The sequence below is a fragment of the Neopsephotus bourkii genome, unplaced genomic scaffold (assembly GCF_033783945.1).
Source record: "Neopsephotus bourkii isolate Nb327-2 ecotype Australia unplaced genomic scaffold, CSIRO-AGI_Nbou_v1 NB_1630, whole genome shotgun sequence".
In the NCBI taxonomy this organism is placed as follows: Eukaryota; Metazoa; Chordata; class Aves; order Psittaciformes; family Psittacidae; genus Neopsephotus; species Neopsephotus bourkii.
In genome coordinates, this window is record NW_026902105.1 from 5,319,637 (window position 1) to 5,338,800 (window position 19,164).

The window sequence follows — 19,164 nt, forward strand, 5'->3', positions numbered from 1 at the left end:
AAAAGTACAAAGACACATCCTGCTTCAGACTGTTAAGTGATAGCTTTGCTCCAGAGGAAGTATCTCTGAATTGAAACATACTTGTTCCCACCTGTAAGAAATTGCCTTTTTTTCCTAATGGAGCTTGTTCGAACCCCTTCTGTCAATCCCTCTTTGTGCTGAGGGGAGAGCAGAGATGACAGTCTGCTGTAGGCAGAGCTGAAGAAAATTGCCTGTGTAGAGGAAGCTAACAGTGGTCTCAGCTCTGGAGATCCTGGTACAAAACTAGTATGATGACAGTGGCTATCACATATCTTTGCATGAGGAGTTTGCCATCCTTGAGAGAGGCTGCAGAGGAGCTGCTGCAGCTGGTAGGAAGTGCCAGCACCCTCCTTTCAGCCTGAGCAGCACAAGGGTGACATGCTGTCAGGGCATCAGAGCTTCTCTGAGCCCTCAGCAGTGAGTGAGATCAGGTTAAAAGAGCTTTAGATCTCTTTTTTAGAGTAGATTTTCCTACTGTGTTTTTTTTTTGTTTCTATTGAGACCAGCAGTTTTGTGTGTTCCTGAAATGCCTCCTGCCAGCCACAGAGCCATATGTGAGTGGAGCTGTACCTCAAGCTCATCTGTCTGCTCAAGCAACTGAGAGCAGTCATTTTGCTTCAGCACAGTGGAGTGAGGTTTTATAATGAAACCAGTTCTGACGGTGCAGAGCAACATCTGGCACGGGTTTCTCAATTTTCCACTCCTTCTGTCCACAGTTGAGTTGTGATCAAAATCAAAGCTGATTTAGCCATGTTTAAAAGACATTGTTCCAAAGCCAATTAAAATTAAGGGGAGTTTTCTATTGATTTTGGTAATTCATATTGTTCAGGAGGAACACTTCCCAGCAGCTCAGATCAAAGCAGAAGATAAGAGAATATAAATTTGCAGAGTTTTCTAAAATCCTGGAGAAGGAGAAGGCCAATGTGTCAGTGCAGATCATCTGAGCCTCTTGCAGCACAGTCCCTTCCTGAATCTTCAGGCTAACTGTGCCTGCAGTCAGTCTTGCATTAGGTTTTCAGGTGTGCATGCACTTGGAACTCAAAGCAACAAGGGGAAGGGCCAAACCTTAACATGATGGATGTTTCCTTCACAAACAGGAAGTGGACTTCTTAGCCTGTATTAAAACCCCTTTGTCAGGCTGCATACTCTCTTGAAGCACAAACCCAGATGAGGTTTCTATCATTATGCATAATTACTAATTAGGAAGAGTAATCTCTAGACATACAGTTCAACTGCGGTTCTTAAGCCTGTAGTCTCTTGTACCAGTACATTTCCCAGAGTAATTACCAGATGTGTGAAGGAGTGGTTCTCTTTCTACATGCAAATTTAACTCTTGAAAATGTCATGGAGATGAGATAAAAGATGCAGAAAAGCAAAGAGATTCTGTCCTGCGAACCCAAAGGGGGATAACACTGTAACAGTAAGAGCTGGAGAAACTGTAGTAGTTTATAAACCATTTCACTTCAGGACAGATGAAAGCTTCCAGACAGAATCTTTTATTATTATTTTTTTTTAATTTCAGAGCAAAATTTTTGAGTGAGAAAAGTATCTTAAGTAGTTGCTTATGTATTTAAAGGGACCTGCATTATAGAATAATGAGTAATCAATTGCAATTTGTTTAGCACGTGTAATACTACTATAGGTATGAAATAAGTTGTTATATATTTGTAAGGCAGATTCCCCTTTTTCAGCCATTATAGCTGACATCTCTTGCTTATTTTTCAGCCTGTTTTCTCCTTTATGTCTGTTCCTATTATGCTTTTTTTGTACTATAGGATTTCCAGTTCTGCTTAGGGTTCTGCAGATGTCAGGAGTTGTTATTAGAAACAAATAAATGTCACATTGGCAATGTTTATGTGACTTTTTAGAAGGCGTAGAGAAATCAGAACTACTAACAAAATTGTTGTTTTTTTCCTGTTTATACAACAAATACAACCTGAAGAAGCAGAAGTGATGTATTTCTGCAAATGAGGATTTTGTATTTCAGAATATTATAGGCTTCAAAATAAGGGAAGGCTTTCATCTTTCCAATTGCTTTGAGTGAGTTATTCCTGTCAATTGACCTACCTAATCCATTAAAATCTCTTCTTTGAATTTAATTGGAAATTGGATTTCAGTTGCTGTGGCCAGCCACTTCTCATTACAAAACAGATGGTCTTGAAGCAAACCCTTACCTTGGTATATAGCTCTCTAGGATCCAGACAGCATGGCTCATCTCTGCTCAGGAGGGATTCAGAACTGTTGTTTTCATTTTCCTCACAATACGGTAGTGAACTGGGGACCAGAGTCTGAGATGAACCTGTAGCTCAGCCCTGGCTCCTGGCGCACGCACACCATGGTCTTGTTTTGATGGTTTGTTCTCAAGAGTTAATTGAGAGATGGCAGCACAGGTGTATGCATTGCTCTGAAGAATGACCTAATGGTCAGGAGTTGGGTGTTTTATAGAATATTTCCTGGCCCTGAAAAAAGCAAATTTTTCTTTCTTTCCTTTTCTTTTTGGGGGGAATATTTTTCCCCCCGCTATCTGAAGAAAAAGTGATGATTACAGTAAGAGAAGTTGCAAGAGATTTTCAATATCTAGGGGCAGTGGTGACATCCTCATAAATCATGGGTAACCCTAACAAAGACATTCTTAAAGAGGCTTAGTTGTCATACATAGGTAGGACCATTCCTATCATATTTATCTTTCACTCTAAAGCTTATAGAAACCAAATTTCTGTCATCAACAATTATTAATCATCCATTTACCCTGCTGAGACATCTAATAAGGCATCAAGTACAGAGCTTGAACACGAGAGAGGAGAGAAAATGTAATCCAAATTTTCAAAAGTATAGCAAGAAAAATTTCACATCTGTGCAGCACATGTTCATAAATTACACTGGCCTGTGAACATTTCTTCTCTCATCTCTATGTCACGTAGATTTAATAGTTCATAATTTCATGAAAAACAACATTATTAGGCACCACGCTTAAGAAGACGTGTGATCAGCTCTCCAGCAGCACTGCTGTAAATGGCTTCCACTGAGGGCAAGCTGGTGGTGGTTTAGCATCTTGTGGTGTCTCAGTCCTTGCATGCAAAGCTCCTTCTTGATGGCCAGCCTGAGGGAAGCACCATCCAACTGCTCCTCAGGGGTGCTTGCCTGAATGGGATAACCTTTGGCTGCCCAAGGAAATTAACATTTTATGCTCTGACCAGCAAAAAATGTTGTTGGAGTGTGAGGGTCGCTGAGAGCTGCCTTTTAGATTAGACATCAGGAAGAAGCTCTTCCCTGTGAAGGTGGTGAGGCACTGGCACAGGGTGCCCAGAGAAGCTGTGGCTGCCCCATCCCTCGCAGTGTTCAAGGCCAGGTAGGACGGGGCTTGGAGAAACCTGCTCTAGTGGAAGGTGTCCCTGCCCGTGGCAAGGGGCTGGAACTGGACGATCTTTAAGGTCCCTTCCAACCCAAACCGTTCTGTGATTACTTCCATCAGCAGTGCCTTATAGCTTTTTTTTTTTTTTTAGCTTGAATGAGAAAATGAATGCAGTCAGTGTTGCACAGTTAAAATGTTTTACAAAATTTTTACCCACCACTAACTGTATGTGCTAATCTAAATATGTGTGCTTCTATCTACTAAACTAAGACAATGCAATGGTGTACAAATGAATACACAGATAACCACGTTTGCTCTTGCCTTTTTTTTCTGGTGTTGTTTATCCATCTCTGCATAAAATCTGTGTGTGCCATTCAGCCCCAGGTCTTGGGCTGACTCTGCATGCCCAAAAAGGAAATCCAAGTGTTGTGTCTTGTAAACACTTATTCCAAGACGTGGAGGAAAGCAATGATTTAGATGTAGAGCTAGAAGCAGAAGAGTGAAGGAGAAAGACAAGTGTGATGAAAGGAATTTTATATTATCTCCCATTTTTAAAATAACACTCTTTATGTCATCTTAAAGAAGCGATAGAGCTTATAAACATACAAGGGGTTTTGCCACATAGATATGGCTAATACTACAAAAAAAAAAAAAAAGAAAATATACGCCATGGATTACAATATACGAGGAAAAGCAATATATTCAGAAAACACAGTTGCAACAAAAAGTTTGGAGATTAGTCATTCCAGGAGCTGTGTGCTAAACACACTCGACATTTACAGACTAAAACTTAGTATAAAAATTAAGTAAAACTTAAATTTTATTGTAATACACACCTTTAGCATCTTGTTTAAGAAAAATACATCTTGGAAACAATTTCCAGCATGAGAATTTTCCACCATCTCACTTTTTCTGCAGATGATAGTTCTGATTTAGGGAATCAGAATGCTATAGAAGGCGTAAGGGGCTGCAAACCAAATTTGAAGCATTTCAGATTATTATCCTAAAGAAGAGCTCACAGTTGCTGTCTTCCTCTGCTGAAGTCTTCATTTAATGAAGTGCTTAAGTACAAGCTTATAGATTGATTTAAGTAGAAGTTCTGTCAAATTTGGTAGGGAACTTTGTTGCAGTTATCAAATCGTAGCAAGGGATTGATTTCTAAGTAATGAAATTGCTTTGTTAGGTGAAAGCTTCACATTTCTCTTCTGGACTCTTGAGACAGGGACTGAATTTTACCAAAAGCCATTAACTGCAGAGCAGGCAGAGCCCGCTTGGCAGGAGGGATTATTTACCCTGGCTGTCTTCTCCAAAGGAGGTCTGAACCTGCCAAGGAACTGCATGCAAACCCCATGGATCTGTGCAGGTGTCACCAGCTGATGGGATAAGCCCCCCCAACCAGGTAAAAATAAGAGTCAAACATTGGAACCAACTTGTTGGAAACTGCCTTTGCCACCAGTACAGTGGAATAATTCCAGTTACTTCAAGCACACGTGTGTAATTAACTTTTGCATAGGAATTAAGGAAAGTTGTGAAGCCAGAATGCCTTAGCAGCTGAAATTTCAGGTTTAAATATCATTATTACTATCAGAACAAATAATAACCTTTTTTTGTTCATTTTTATATTTTTTAATAGGAAGAGAATACTATAGAATCATAGAACAGTTGGAGTAGGAAGGGACATTAAAGCTCATCCAGTTCCAGCCCCCAGCCACAGGCAGGGACACCTTCCAGCAGAGAGGTTGCTCCAAACCCCGTCCAACCTGACCTTGAACACTGCCAGGGATGGGGCAGCCACAGCTTCTCTGAGCACCCTGTGCCAGCGCCTCACGACCCTCAAAAGACAGCGGCTGTGTTTCCATAATGAACAAAATGAGACTGCAGAATTTCTGTTTCCATAGCAGGAGCAGGTTTTCCTTGCTCTCCCATTCCCTGTACTGTGAACAGGTGCTCTGCGATGCTGTTGTCTTGCAGACCTGCTGTCTCCTCACCCTCCAAAGGCTCAAGTCCAGTAAATGTCCCATGAGCCTGCAAAGATAAAACATTTCTTTTTACCCTGGCAAAAGGGTGAGCAGAAATCAGCTCCACAGTGAGCATGGACAACTTCTGACTCATACCTAATTAGATCTAGTCTACAGCTTATTGAGTTTAGGAGAATCCTACTGGGTTCCTTCTGACTATATTTCAGGATGATGGTTTAGGAAGTGGTGTTGCATCCATAAGCACTTCATTTCTTTTAGGTTTTCTTTCATTTTTATTGAGTCTTTTGTTTGTCATCATGGGGTAATGTGTTCCTAAAACAGTAAACCTCTTATAGTCTTTGAAATTATTATTTTGGACAGAAAATTTGCTTTAAAATAGCACTGTTGCTAAGTAAAAAAAAAAAAAAAAAAAAAAAAAATCCCCAGGAAAATAATGTCTGCAAACTTTGCAAGATTTTAATTAATATTGAATCATGGTATGAACAGACAACTAGAAAATACAGTCTGCAAAATTCATTTTAATTATTCTTGTTATTCAATTCCAGAGGATGCTTTGATTTTTCTAACAGAAGATGAGCGTACTTTTCCTCCTGAGGAGACTGCTTGCAGGCAATGTTGGTGAGCACAGACAGCAGCTGCAAAGGAGGTTTAAAAGAACATAGAAGCTGCTGGTACAGATACATTCTTTTCTCAGGGATGGAAAGCAGAGTGTATAGAAGACCTATGGGATAGGAACTCTGTTCAGGGAACACATGATCACACTAGAGATAAACACTGTCAGGAAATACATGCATTCCTGGATGTATCTTTGCTCCCTCTCTAACTCTAGGTGGAAGAAGAACCTTGCTTTTTGCTTGATTTTGACTGATCACAGCCCAGACAATTCCTGCTGTTGCTGGACAACCCATCCCTCTTGTCATCATTGTGAGAAGGATGTGACTAGATTTACCATAGTGGACATCAGAGGGAAGTTCAGCAGCAACTCATCTGGGGTTCTCATTCTGTTGATGGTGAGCTGCGATGATGCATCGTGTGGATAATATGGCTGAAGGTACTTTCCATGGAAAATCCTGAAAAGAGCCTGCATGAAACACGTACCCACTGTAACTGTGCGAGCTGCCTGTAAAGTGGAGTTCTGAATGTCATTTCATATAATAGAATCATAGAGTCAACTAAGTTGGAAAAGACCTTTAAGATCATCAAGTCCAACCTTCACCTCAGGACTGCCAAGTCCACCACTAAACCATGTCACTGGGGGCCTCATCTACACGGTATTTGATCACTTCCATAGACCGTGATTCCACCACTTCCCTGGCAGCCTGTTCCAATGCCTGATCATCCTTTTGGTGAAGAAATTTTTCCTAATATCCCGTGTAAAACTCCCCTCGTGTGTCTTGAGGCCGCACATTTCAATATTACCCACCTTATAACTCCAGGTAAATTCATACCTATTGCTGTTCATGTCTCACAAGGTGGCTTTTGCTCATGTGACATGGTTCAGTGTGCAGTATCCCTTCCCATGGCAGAGGGGCTGGAACTTGATGATCTTAAGGTCCTTTCCAACCCTAACTATTCTGTGATTCTATGGTTCTATAAGCATTTTGAAGTCTTTGTGGACTGCAGCTGCATGGCCCAGCCAGGAGAACATGCCATCTCCTGGCCTGTGCTCTGCTGGTAGGACTCTGCAAAGCACTAAAAGGTTACAGATGTAGTCACAAGTGGCCAGATCAAAAAACAACATGAGGGAAGCATTTAGTCCGCTCTGTAAAAGGGTAAGATGTTTCTCTGCAGCAACAGAAATGAAACTGAGGATCAGATTAATACCTGGACACTAGCATCCTAAGCTAAAGTGCATAAAGAAATCAGTGTTTCATTGCACCTCTGTAAAATGAGACAGGGAGATAAGTGATCAGTGCTGAGGGCTCAGCTCCTCAGTGGGGCAGAAACCAACGATCCATCTAATGAAAGTTACAGCTTTAACTTTGCAGCAGGGGAAAACAGCATGTTGGCATATCGGTGAAATTTTGAGTTTGTTATACCCCAAACACATAAAAGGAGTTTTCCAGAGAAAATATAATAAAAAATGTCCATGTTTCTATACCTTTTTCAAACCCCTGAAATTACAGACTGTAGGGTTTAGGAAAAAGGTGTTAATAAGTTGAGATATTTCCCTTAGTTTTACCATATAATACTGCTCATTTAATATATTTTATAATTTTATACCATTTTATACCAGTTTTCAGGAATTCATATTTCACGATAAATAATAAAAGAGAAGTGGGTATTTGTATCTCCTAATTCTGGGATTAATAGTTAAGCTTATTGCCTTATTTCTGATCACTCCCTACAGAAGTTAGAAATTTTTCATAAAATATTTTTTATGAAAATGTTGCTTTTGATTATATTGAAATATTTCCTTTAAATTTAATTTTGATGAAAAGTATATTGAAGGTATTGTAAAATTTGATGTAGATTTTAAAAATATTATTTGCACTGTATTATATTAGTTCTCATTTTTGTATAACTTTCACTTCGGCTTTATTCAGGTATGGTGATGGTAATGCACATTATGCACATGTAGTATCTATATGTCCAGCTGTCTCATTATCAAACACAAGGTCTTTTGGCTTAGGAAGGAAATAAAAATTGTTTCAGTGAAAATTATATGTGAGCTTAATGATCGTATCTTTATGGATTCTGAAAAGGTAAAGCAACTCTTTAAACAAGACATGATAAAATAATGTAAAATAAAATACCAAACATAGCATCAGCAAATACTATCCTGAAACCCTCTAAATGACAACTTTCCAGAATAATAGCAATTCATTTTGAAATACTGGTTTTGTGGATTTTGTCCAATTGAGATTCTCCCAGAGATGTCAGTTTCAACTACACAGCATTTAGCTCCACATGGGTTTAATAGACAAGTTTATTTCTGAAATTCTATATAGAAATTGGACTTTTTAGGTAGTTTAGAAAAACAATTTAACTCTTGAGAATTAACTGCTTGAAATTCCCATCAAAGCAACTGCAGCACTACCAAATTTGACAGTGCTGCAGGTCGAGTGAGAATTTGAAGGTTAAGAGAGCTGCTGTGGGGGCTGGCAGAACTCAGCACAAAGCAGTGGGATGAATATGTTTTCCTAGGACACAACAGCTTTACTGGCAAAGGCAGAACACCTGAAGAAAACAAGACTCAGATTTTGAGGGCTTTTCATCCAGGACTTCACCTGATTTTACTGTTCATCCTGCATTTTTTTCTTACTTTTTTTAGATCTTCCATTGATCTTAATGAAGTTTAAAGCATACAGACATATCTACCTGTGGGTTGCAGCAGTGTCCCAGTTAATGTAACTGTACATTTTTGACCGCTATGAGTGATTAGGGTGTGTGAAGAGGGCTCAAGGGGAATGACAGAGGTGCGTGCAGTCTTGAATCTTGCCATTGAATGAATGCATGTTAAATACAGTAATGGAGGGGAATCAAACTGGTTCACACCTTGGTCATGTGTGTGTTAAACGTTTGTGTCCATTTGGACCAGGTTTGGGAACAGGTCTGTGGAAAATGCCAGGTTGGATGGAGTCTTGTGTGACATGGTTTAGTGTGAGGTGTCCCTGCCCATGGCAGGGGGGTTGGAATTAGATGTTCTTAAGGACCTTTCCAACCCAAACTATTCTATGATTCTAAGTGCACAGCAGCAGCAGCAGACACAAGTCAAAGCCTGAAACTGTCATGTTTGAGCTGGTACTTTCTGCTGGTGATACCTCCCATGCGTGGCTGTCTGCTTCCCCTCTCAGGGGGATGGTCCGGTGTGCACCAAAGGAGATGAGTTTCCTCATCTGCGTTTTGTGTGCAGGCACATGCTGAAGGTGGGAGACGGGTCTTGCTGAGACAACAGATGCACATGTGAAGATAATTTCTATTCTTGTATCTTAACTCTTTGCTGCAAAATAACAGTGGTGAGTGGTGGTAACTCAAGAAAACAAAAAATAGAAACTAACATAGTGGAAACAGGATGATAGATTAATGTAATTTTGTATGACAATGGTTATTGTCAAGCTGCTGTCACAGGGTAGTTTTGCTCTGCGAAAATGTTTCTCGTCTCAGCTCTCTTATTGTCTGGTTGTTTCTCAGATCAAGAAGACACTGGAGCTTGCAGTGCACAGATTTTCACATGTATGGAATTGAGAACAAGGATATAAAATGTAGGTAAAATGATGAAAAAGTTGAGAAGAGTCACACCTGTGAGCCTTCACCTTGAAAGCATGGGCATGCACATCAGAGGAGTGAAAGGAAACTCATGGAGAAGGCTGGTATGGCATGAAGCTCCATTGAACTCCTGGATATCCAGCACACAAATCCCTGAAAAAGCCAGGATTCCTGCAGGAGAATACTTTCTTTCATTGGTTTTTACAGTCAATAAAGGAGTTGTGAGAATGGAAGAAGACACATGGCTATGGTGCCACGTACAGAAATTATACTGTAACTTTGTTACGACTTTTTCCTTCCCTTTTAGGTTTGTCCTGAGGATGATTTAGCTACTTAAGAGAAATAAAAGCAGAAAGAGGCCACACCTAACATCATGGAGTGAGACTTTTTCTTCTCATTGGTATTTAATATTTTTATATTTAAATATTAATTGATATTTATTTAGATCCTCAAATCTTTGTTCCAGACTTTGACTCTACGGCAAATAACCATATCAAGGGAAGAAAGATTTATGTAACTATTAAGTGCAGGCAAAACTGTATGTATCGGATGCATAAAAAGGTTTCTGGATTTTGAGGTCTACTAAATCAGTTGGGTTTTATTGCAGTATGTTTTTGTGGTTCATCTGTTCAGGAAAAGAGCCTGTATTAAATATGAAGGTCATATATATAGGAAAATATTTTATTATTTAATAAAGCAAGAAAAAGTATGTAATGCCCTAATATTCCTTTAATCTGCTTATGCAGTGCTAGTGTAATAGATCTTCCTTCTTTAACCAGTCTTCTAAAGGAATGAAAGTCCCACTAAATGAATGAGGCCCTCTGCCCACTTTCTAAATGTTAAGTTATCCAACAAAGCCTGGAAATAATGATAGTGACTCAGGTAGACAATGGAATTCTAAATTTCAAGTATTAAATGAATGCTGTCAATCATGTAAATTGTACCATAAATTGACTTCTTTATTTTAAGACAAAAAAAGAATGCGAAACAAATTTATAGCACTTGCTATGAAGAAAACTTGCAGTCAGAGAAAAGGCTGAGTTAATTGAATAAATAATATGCCCGTACCCCTTAATATATAATACATTAATATATTAATATCTTCATATTGATCTGCTACAGACAGTCATGATGACTTAATTAATTTTGTGTAAAGAGTAGGCTTTCAGAACACCAGCTGACATTCTTTTTCCTTATTGCAAGTTTGTGTTGGACTGTGCTCACCATGTGCAGACATTAAATATTCAGTTGAAATGCAGTGAAAAGAGCTAAAAAGCTTTCCAGATTTCCTAACTTTCAAAAACTCCCATCTCTCATTAAGGATGTGCAAAAGCACACTTCTAATGAATAGCCCTGGGTGACTTGTTGTCACATCAAGATTTCATATAAAATTGAATTAGTAGAAACTTTGGCAAAACTTTTCAGTAATCTATATTTTTTACATTTAGCATTTCATGTGAATCAGGTATTGAACAGCAATTCTATCTCATACTACCTGTATGCTTTTCAGTTACATCTTGCTTCCAGTTGCTGTTGTATAGTTATCAAACACCAAACCACGGAGCTCCCAGGGGCTGTGTAACCTGTTTACAAGAGGTGCGCTGATTCCTGTGGTTTCACAAGTCCCTTGGAAAGATGTCTGAAGAGGCTTTCCGTCACTGACACAAACAGAGGCAGGCTTCCCAAGGTCTTTCCCATGGCTACAGAAATGATCCCGAGGTTTTTCCATGCAGGAATTAATGGTAGAGGCAGAGATTGGAGAGTTTCATGGGAAGAAGTTGCTGGCGGGGCTCCTGAGGTTGGGTCCACTGCAAATGGCAGGTGAGGCGCAAATGACTACAGCAGTGCAGTGCAGTGGCATCTCTGTGTCCCTCAGAATGCCTGGGCATGGAGGAGGGCTGTGGGAGGACACACCTGCCCATCCCTCAGAGCTGTGTTTGGTGCTAAGCCACATGGAGCTGTCATTTGGTTAATGCTGTGTACTCACAAATACTGCTGCTCTCTGTGCTGGATTTAATTTTAGGAGGATTGAAAGGAAGTACCTTGGGAAGGATTGCACTAGAAGAAGACACATAAACCTTTTTTTATGACTCAACTTTGTTATTTTCACAAATGCGGAACACATTTTGGTCTGGCATCCCATTTGATTTGTTTACTGCTTTTGTGTCCCACATTTACAGAGGCTTTCCAAACAGAGATGCTTCTCTCATCTGGCCCGTCTCCGTCTTCTGCACAGAAACCTCAGTATAGGTGGGTGGAGTACATGTCCAGGGCATTTGGGTGGGCAGTAGAGGGGAACAGAGTGAACTTTTGGAATAACCTGGGCTGTATTTCAAGCTTGCCCATGGTTCAAGTGTAGAAATGACAGGATTTGTTTGGGAAATGATGTTAGGCAATATCAGCTATCAGCCGCTACCTTGGTTGCACACAGCTTGCTCTTTATGTGATCCGCCCCTGGATGTGGAATATTACAGACCTGTTACAAATTATTCAGTCTGTGTGCTTTGGAAAGTATGCACCGTGGCTCGTTTTCAAACCTCACCTTTGTTATGAGTGGCTCCTACACTGACATGAAACTAGTCAGGTAGAATTTAAAAGAGCAAAGAATTTCACAGGTGGCTGATTTCTTGCTTCATTGTGGTGTGTGTAAACAGTTCTGTGCTTCAAAAAAATATCATAACCCCCACCACCACCACCACCAGCCCCCATTGCATTCTAGATAAGGCTGCTACTAGCTTTTCATACAACCTTAACTCCCGAGTTAGATGGGATGTATCTGAGTTAAATCAAACTGAAAGAAGGAACAAACCCATCCTCTCAGCCCAGCCTTTTTCCAGCCAGGGCCTTCTTTCTAACCACCGTGTCAGCTGGCCTTGCCCTTTTCAGATATGCTGGGAATGAAGATCCGCTGTCCCTGTCACCTGGCATATCTGCCAGAGGGTTGGGAGATCTAAAAAGGGTAAGCTTTTTCTGCATATGCATGAAAGCTGGTTGTATAAACACTGTCATACTGCAACCTTTCAGAAATGCATTGGCTTCACTTAAACGCCTTTGTAATGGCCAGTACGAAGAGAGTTTTCCCCAGAAGCAGTTACCTAGCATGCATCATTCTTGGCAGTATCTGCAAATAAACTTCTTGTAATTGATTTAATAATTTTCAAATAAAAAAATTATGATAGCTGCAGACAGCTATAAATAACAGAAATGAAACACATTATTTGCACGGTGCCTTCACATGCACTTGTTTAGCTCTTTTTGCTGTTAAGTTGAAACATCTGTTTCTATGGAAGTGGAGCGTTCCATGCAACAAACACAGCACTGGAAGTGACCCATATATTAAATGACAACATTTGACAAATTCTAGCAGTTGATTACTGGGGAGGAGTAGACTGTGGTTATAATCAGAGTAAACCAAAAAAATATGTACCTTTATAAACCTAGAGTTTAAATGAAACATCTGTACTAAATCATGTTTGTAGAACAGCACTGTAGCCAACTACCAGACCATATGATAATGGGGTGTTTTTAACAATCCCTATTTCCATCGCCATCCTCCAAATCAGATCCAGACTCTGCCCAATCGCATGAATTCTGCTGGAAACCAACTGGAATAGCATCAGGCTACAGTGGATGCTGTCAGCTTAAGATACAGATACCCATAAAAAGTTAGTGATTCCAATACCTTATAGAGATTATAAGCACAGGTAGGAGCTCCATGAATATTGGGGTGCTTTGTAGACAACAGTCTTTTCCAGGCATATTTTAACCAAGATTTACACATTGGAAAAAGGTGCCTATGGCAGGGCGGTTGGAACTAGATGATCTTAAGGTCCTGTCCAACCTAAACCATTCTATGATTTGCTGAAGTGACCATGGAATCTTATTCTTAAGGAACTGTGAGTGTGTAGCAAGAAAGTGGATATTAGAATTACAGCAGCAGGTCAGCTGGTGATAAACTGAAAGTGCTCAGGCTGGCAACAAACCCAGGTTTGGCAGCTAATTTAAGTACAATTCTTTGGGTCTGTGAAATTGGTATACAAAAGTCAAGTGAGTACAATGTTCTTTGAGTGCTTCCTGTTGCTGTTAAGTGGATACAAAGCAAAAGAAAACTAGTTTAGTCCACCTTTTTATGTAGATTCTTGAACTGACATTCATTATTATAATCTGAACAGGCGAATTTTCTTGTTATTGTAGAATATTCTCAAAACTAATTTAAAAAACAAATAAATGCCCAAACCTTGTATTAGCTTTACACAATCACTACATTCTTTCAGAAACATAAAAGGCAAACCCACCCTGCAAAAGCATTGTTATGTTTAGATGACCTGTCATAAAAAAGTTGACATTGTATTAGGAAAACCTGTGCAGAATTCCTTGACCACCATGAGTGACACCCAATAAAAACTGCAATATTGAATGAGTGAAATACTACTTGAGTGACACTCAAGAAATCATAGTTATTTTGAATAGGGTAAGTTCTCACTCTGAAGAAGTAGATGAGTGCCATTTGGCAGGAATTAAAGGACAGGCTACATTAACAGGGAACAGATAATATAATGAGTGGTAGTGTCAACAATTAAAGTTATAGGTTAGCAGGACATACCTAAAATACTATAATAATGAAATTATCCCATTATTTAGAGCTAACTAGCAGGGCGTTATGTCTATGAGAAGTTAATAGGATTCTTATTTAAGAACAAGGAACAAGTTTTTAAGATAGCATGAAAGTTGTACAATTAGGAGGCAGGGAAAAATCTATACAGTATTCATCTTCCATTGTGATGTATTTAGATGATCCAATATTTTGTTTTAAACATTCTGTTTAAGTTTACAAATAATATAAAAGAAGCTTAAATAGTTGCAGCACCACCATAATAGAAATTGTGACTGGTAGGTTACTGAATTCAATCATAACAACAGGAAAGTGGACTACCAGTGCAACCAGTGTGCTTAAATGTAGAAGAAAATTTGAAATAAAAAGCTGAAGTGCTTTGGGATAAACACAAAATGGGAGGCAGAGAATGTTAAAGCTCAAAAGACTTAGAAACACAAGATCATCTTTGGTCTTATGTTTTATTAAAACTTTTTTGTAGATTTATAGATGTTATTGTCACAAGGGACTATTAGATCATCTGGCCTGAGCTGATCTTGTATAAAAGCAATGTCTAGAGAGTCCTCTGAGAGGGCTCTTCCTCAATTTATTTTATACTGTATAACTGATAACTTACAGTGCTATTAGACAAAAATAAACCCTTTGTCATCTAGATCTTTAATGAAATAATTCTCACAATATGTTCCTTGAATACCCATTTTTACGGTGGCATTTATTCCAAAATCCAATGCAAAACTTAATTCCTAGTATTTACCTGAGTTTCAAGTTGCTTGCTTCTGGTGTCATAGCATCCGACAAATAAAACCACTTGATCAGAACCATCTAAATTTTCCTTATTCTTTGGCTTCTTTCAGTGTCAGGCCATCGGTATATATTTCAGTATATTACTTCCTGAGTTATTTAAAATGGCACAGATGAACTGTTGTATAAAGTTGAAAAAATACCTCTGAACCTGCCAACATCAGTGTCTAGTTTCTTAAGACTAACCTTTTGGTTTGGAAGAGTATTACAATGGTTGTATGTCTCCCTAATGAAAGTTGTCAGCTTAATCTATCTCATCAAACACACTACTCACTAAAATTCTACTTCTATTTAGGAGGAGTGTTAGTAATTGATGAAATAATTCCAAATTCTGTAACAGCAGTTTCAGAGGGTTTTTTTACACCACAACATGAAGGCCACAAGTTACACTCTATACCTCATCACTCATGAACAGCATAGCCTTATATGCACAGTAAGTAACAGCTAAATTAAATGCAACGAGCATTTTAGACAAGTTAAGAGTTGAGATAAATTTTAGGCCATCTTTCTTAAGATACATTAGGCAGGTAAATTTACTCTCCTCTCAAGAAATGCAGTTACCTCTTAACCTCATGATTTTCAGAACTGTCTGGTGTTAAACTCACTCCAACAGAGAAATGTTGAATTCTGTAATGTCAGGGAGCATGACCACCACCATTCTGCAATTCTATTGCATTTTTCTTTTCATATCATGTACCATTATTTAATTCCATTTTGCCATTCCTATGTCGTGTGGGATTCTGCCTACATGGCATGACAGTTGAAAGTCTGGCACACATTCTTGACAGCTGTTTTGAAGTGAAGGCTTCAATGCGTGCTACATCTGGAGGTGCTGAGGTTTGAGTGCAGACAGTGGAAAAGTCCAATTTCTCTTTAGGGATGACTGGGATAGATTTACAATATCTAAGCTCTCATTCAGGAAGGGGACTCCATAAGGATCTACTCAGGCAGATGCCGTTGCAAAATGAAAGCCAAAGATTCTAAGGCACATTTTGTGATACTACAAAATAAGTTAAATTAAAACAAGTTAAATATTGAGTTAGAGGACTCATGAACATTGCCTATGCTATCCTGAAATGGCAGGCAAAAGATATCCATTTTCTGTCTGTTTTCATTCTAATTTTTAAGATATGGTTTTGTTTATATATTATATAGGAAAGCAAGGTTGGATCTAGGCTTCATAGCAGACTTTATGGATGACAGGAGAATTGCTAAAATGGTAATACTATCAATGTCAAGAAATCCAAACTGAATTAATTAAGATGCAATATGTCTTAAAAAAAGTGGATTGGAAGGAAAGGGGGTTGGCAAGTCATGTTTTTAAACTTGATCTGTTAACATTTTGTTCTGGGAAAAAGATGGATGATCCTTTATTAATGATTCCATGTCCCGTCCATTCAAAAACTCTTAATTCACACATTTGTTTCACACAAAACCAGTACATTCTTCTAGTTACAAGACATCTTTTAGTGTCATATAAAAATAAAATCAATATTGCTTAATTTCAGAGCAAAACAGAAATTCACTTTGTGTCCTTGCATATTTAAAAAATAAAGCTGGCTAAGTTCTTCTACACACTGTAGCACTCCAGGTCTGATGCATTTTTGGAACTGTGGGCTTTCCTCCTAAAAAACTTATTCTTGAGAGTAGTACTTTCCAAATATTTCAGGTTTCTATTTATCAATCCAGAATGTTTCTCCTAAAATAGAAGTATCCCGAGTATTTTATAATGCATAACGAAGTGGCTGGGAAGTCGACTGCTTTGGTTATTGACATTTTCTTGGGTTTTTTCGAAGTATTTTCATCCTCCTGGATTTTGGAGACACAGCGCCAGCCGTGAATACTGGATATGTCTCTGAAGCAAAAAGGGTCAATGGGAAGATGAAGATCTCTTGTGTTCCCACTACATTATATCAATCTTCAGAGCTGTGTTGTGCCACATAACAACAGTTTGACCTCACTGTACCACACCATTTGAGGCCTGGATGGAGTGTTTCCCAACTCTGTCCAGTTCCACAAATCCCCCTTGCAGCAGAGGAGCTGTCAAGGTGTTGAGATGACCCTTTCTTCTCTAGCAGTGTTACATCAGTGCTCAGGACAGTGAAGCTCCACAGGGTATGGAAGAAAGAACAGAACATTGGATAAAGTCAATCTGGGATGCATTTGGGATGTACTTAGATGCTTTGGTGGTGGTTATTACAGAAAATCCAGACCTGTCTTCGCTTTTGTGCTTAAACTGGAGATTCCCACTGAGTGCTTTATTCTGTGGCTTCACCAGAGTATATTCTTGTTCAAGCATGGCACTGTGCTCGTTCTTCACTTCCAGTTTCACAGAATCTTATAATCAGCTAGGTTGGAAAAGACCTTTAAGATCATCAAATCCAACAATTACCCCAGAACTGCCAAGCCCACCACTAAACCATGTCACTGAGGTTTCAAGACTGTATTTGTATTTGAAGCCAATGGCATTGTTTCATGGAAATGCAGAAGTCCTTGCCAACTAAGAATAAGGCGGTCATCAAAATAAACTTCCACTCTGGTCATATTTCAAGAGATTCAGTGGAGCCTAGGACAGCCTGACAGCACTGCATCTCCTTGTTGAAGGCCCTGTAGCAAATAGAAATACAAAATGTAAGTGTTCAGATTTTTGGGGTGAAATTCTATCCAAATCATTCCAGTGCACAGAAATGTGCAGCCTCAACAGAAAGAGTTTCTCTATCTGAAATAAAATATTAGTGCTTCTGTTGATGTAGTCAATTTCCCCAAGCAAGCACCATCATCAGATGGTCCTAATTGAGTTCTGACACTCAGTCTAATCAATGTGTATTAAAGAAAGAGCAAAAGAACTTGACTTTAGTTTTGGGAAAATTACATATTTAAAAGATTTTTGTGTCAGCCACAGTGATTTTACATTAAGTGAAAGCTGCTGTTAGGAAAAAGAAATTGAGAAAATCTCAAATCTACTCAGCTCCATTCACTGCACATTTTAAGAAGAGAAACCTTGTTGATCATAAGTACATTACTGTTTGTTAAATGAGAGACCTGTATATTCCCTGGATATGTTACTTTTAATAAACCTTGCTTCTTATCCCCATAAACGTCGGGGAACATTCAAATTACTATTTTACCTCTATGAAATGTTCATTTTCTGTTTACCCCCATCAAGAATAACTTTGAAAAACTGTGTAGTACTTCAGACTTCTATAAGCTGGTGAGGTTTTACTTGTAGAACCAATGGCCAAATGATGGTTGGGTGGTCTAAAGTTTACTCAGCACCCACATGTTATATGGTTTCCAGAACTTCTGTGGTTGAATTTGAACATTTAACTTTTTTTTTCATTCTGTGCATTAAATCATTATTTCAAATTATTGAGGAAGCAATGGGAAACTGTTAGCTTCAGCATGATATAATAATATAATGAAAGCCTGAATTATTTCTCTGACATTTATGATGTTGTTATGTATATTTTAATTATTTATACGTTATGCACTCATAAATACTTACACTTCTTTGTGGCAACCAGATCTCTTCAAAATCATTGGTTATTCATCATGGATGTCCATATGCACCTCCTGCATCCCCATGGAAAAATAAGTCTTTTGTCCTTTACTGTTTCCTATTATTTCAGTGTTTTTTGTTTGTAAGTAAGTATTTTTAGAGCTGTATCTTAGCTGCGTTTTGCCTAAATTTATCCATCTGTATGAAAATTAAAATGATGAAAGGCAGATTGCAAAGAAAACATTTAATTCTTATATTATTTCTGAACTAAACTATCAGTTATCTTTGGTTTCAAATACGCAGTTCCAGGAGGCCCTGGGGGCCCCAGTGGTGGAAGCCATCTGCTGCAGAGGCTTCAGTGTCTTAGGGACTCAGAGTAAAAGTTTCAAAACCGATCAAGGATTTCTTTCTACATGATCTGTTCATTTTTAATTTTCTGTTAGTTCTCCTTCTATATAGAAAAAACAATGCAGAGAAACAGCATTCCAGTCCTTTTTAGTTTTAATTATCTGGTAGCAAACATTAGCAAACTGTAGTGGAATCTTCTGTGCTTAGTGAATCTGGCCAAGATACATTTCACTCACTATTGCACCCAGCCATTTGTCTAAGCTTAGACATTGGCGTTGCCCAAAGTTAAAAAAACAGGTTGATCTGTCTTACCTTAGTATAATACACAGAACCATTAGGAGCA

The 19,164-nt window shown here is 38.7% G+C and overlaps 2 long non-coding RNA genes across 2 annotated transcripts; both read left to right on the forward strand.

Moving 5' to 3' along the window:
• Positions 1-1,936: 1,936 nt before the first annotated feature.
• On the forward strand, positions 1,937-9,582 carry LOC133223036 (uncharacterized). Its single transcript, XR_009728449.1, has 3 exons — positions 1,937-2,061; positions 4,596-4,772; positions 9,487-9,582. It is a non-coding gene; the product is annotated as an uncharacterized LOC133223036 (long non-coding RNA).
• A 1,104-nt stretch (positions 9,583-10,686) lies between these two features.
• On the forward strand, positions 10,687-18,423 carry LOC133223037 (uncharacterized). The gene is made up of 2 exons (XR_009728450.1): positions 10,687-11,811; positions 16,771-18,423. It is a non-coding gene; the product is annotated as an uncharacterized LOC133223037 (long non-coding RNA).
• Positions 18,424-19,164: the final 741 nt, after the last annotated feature.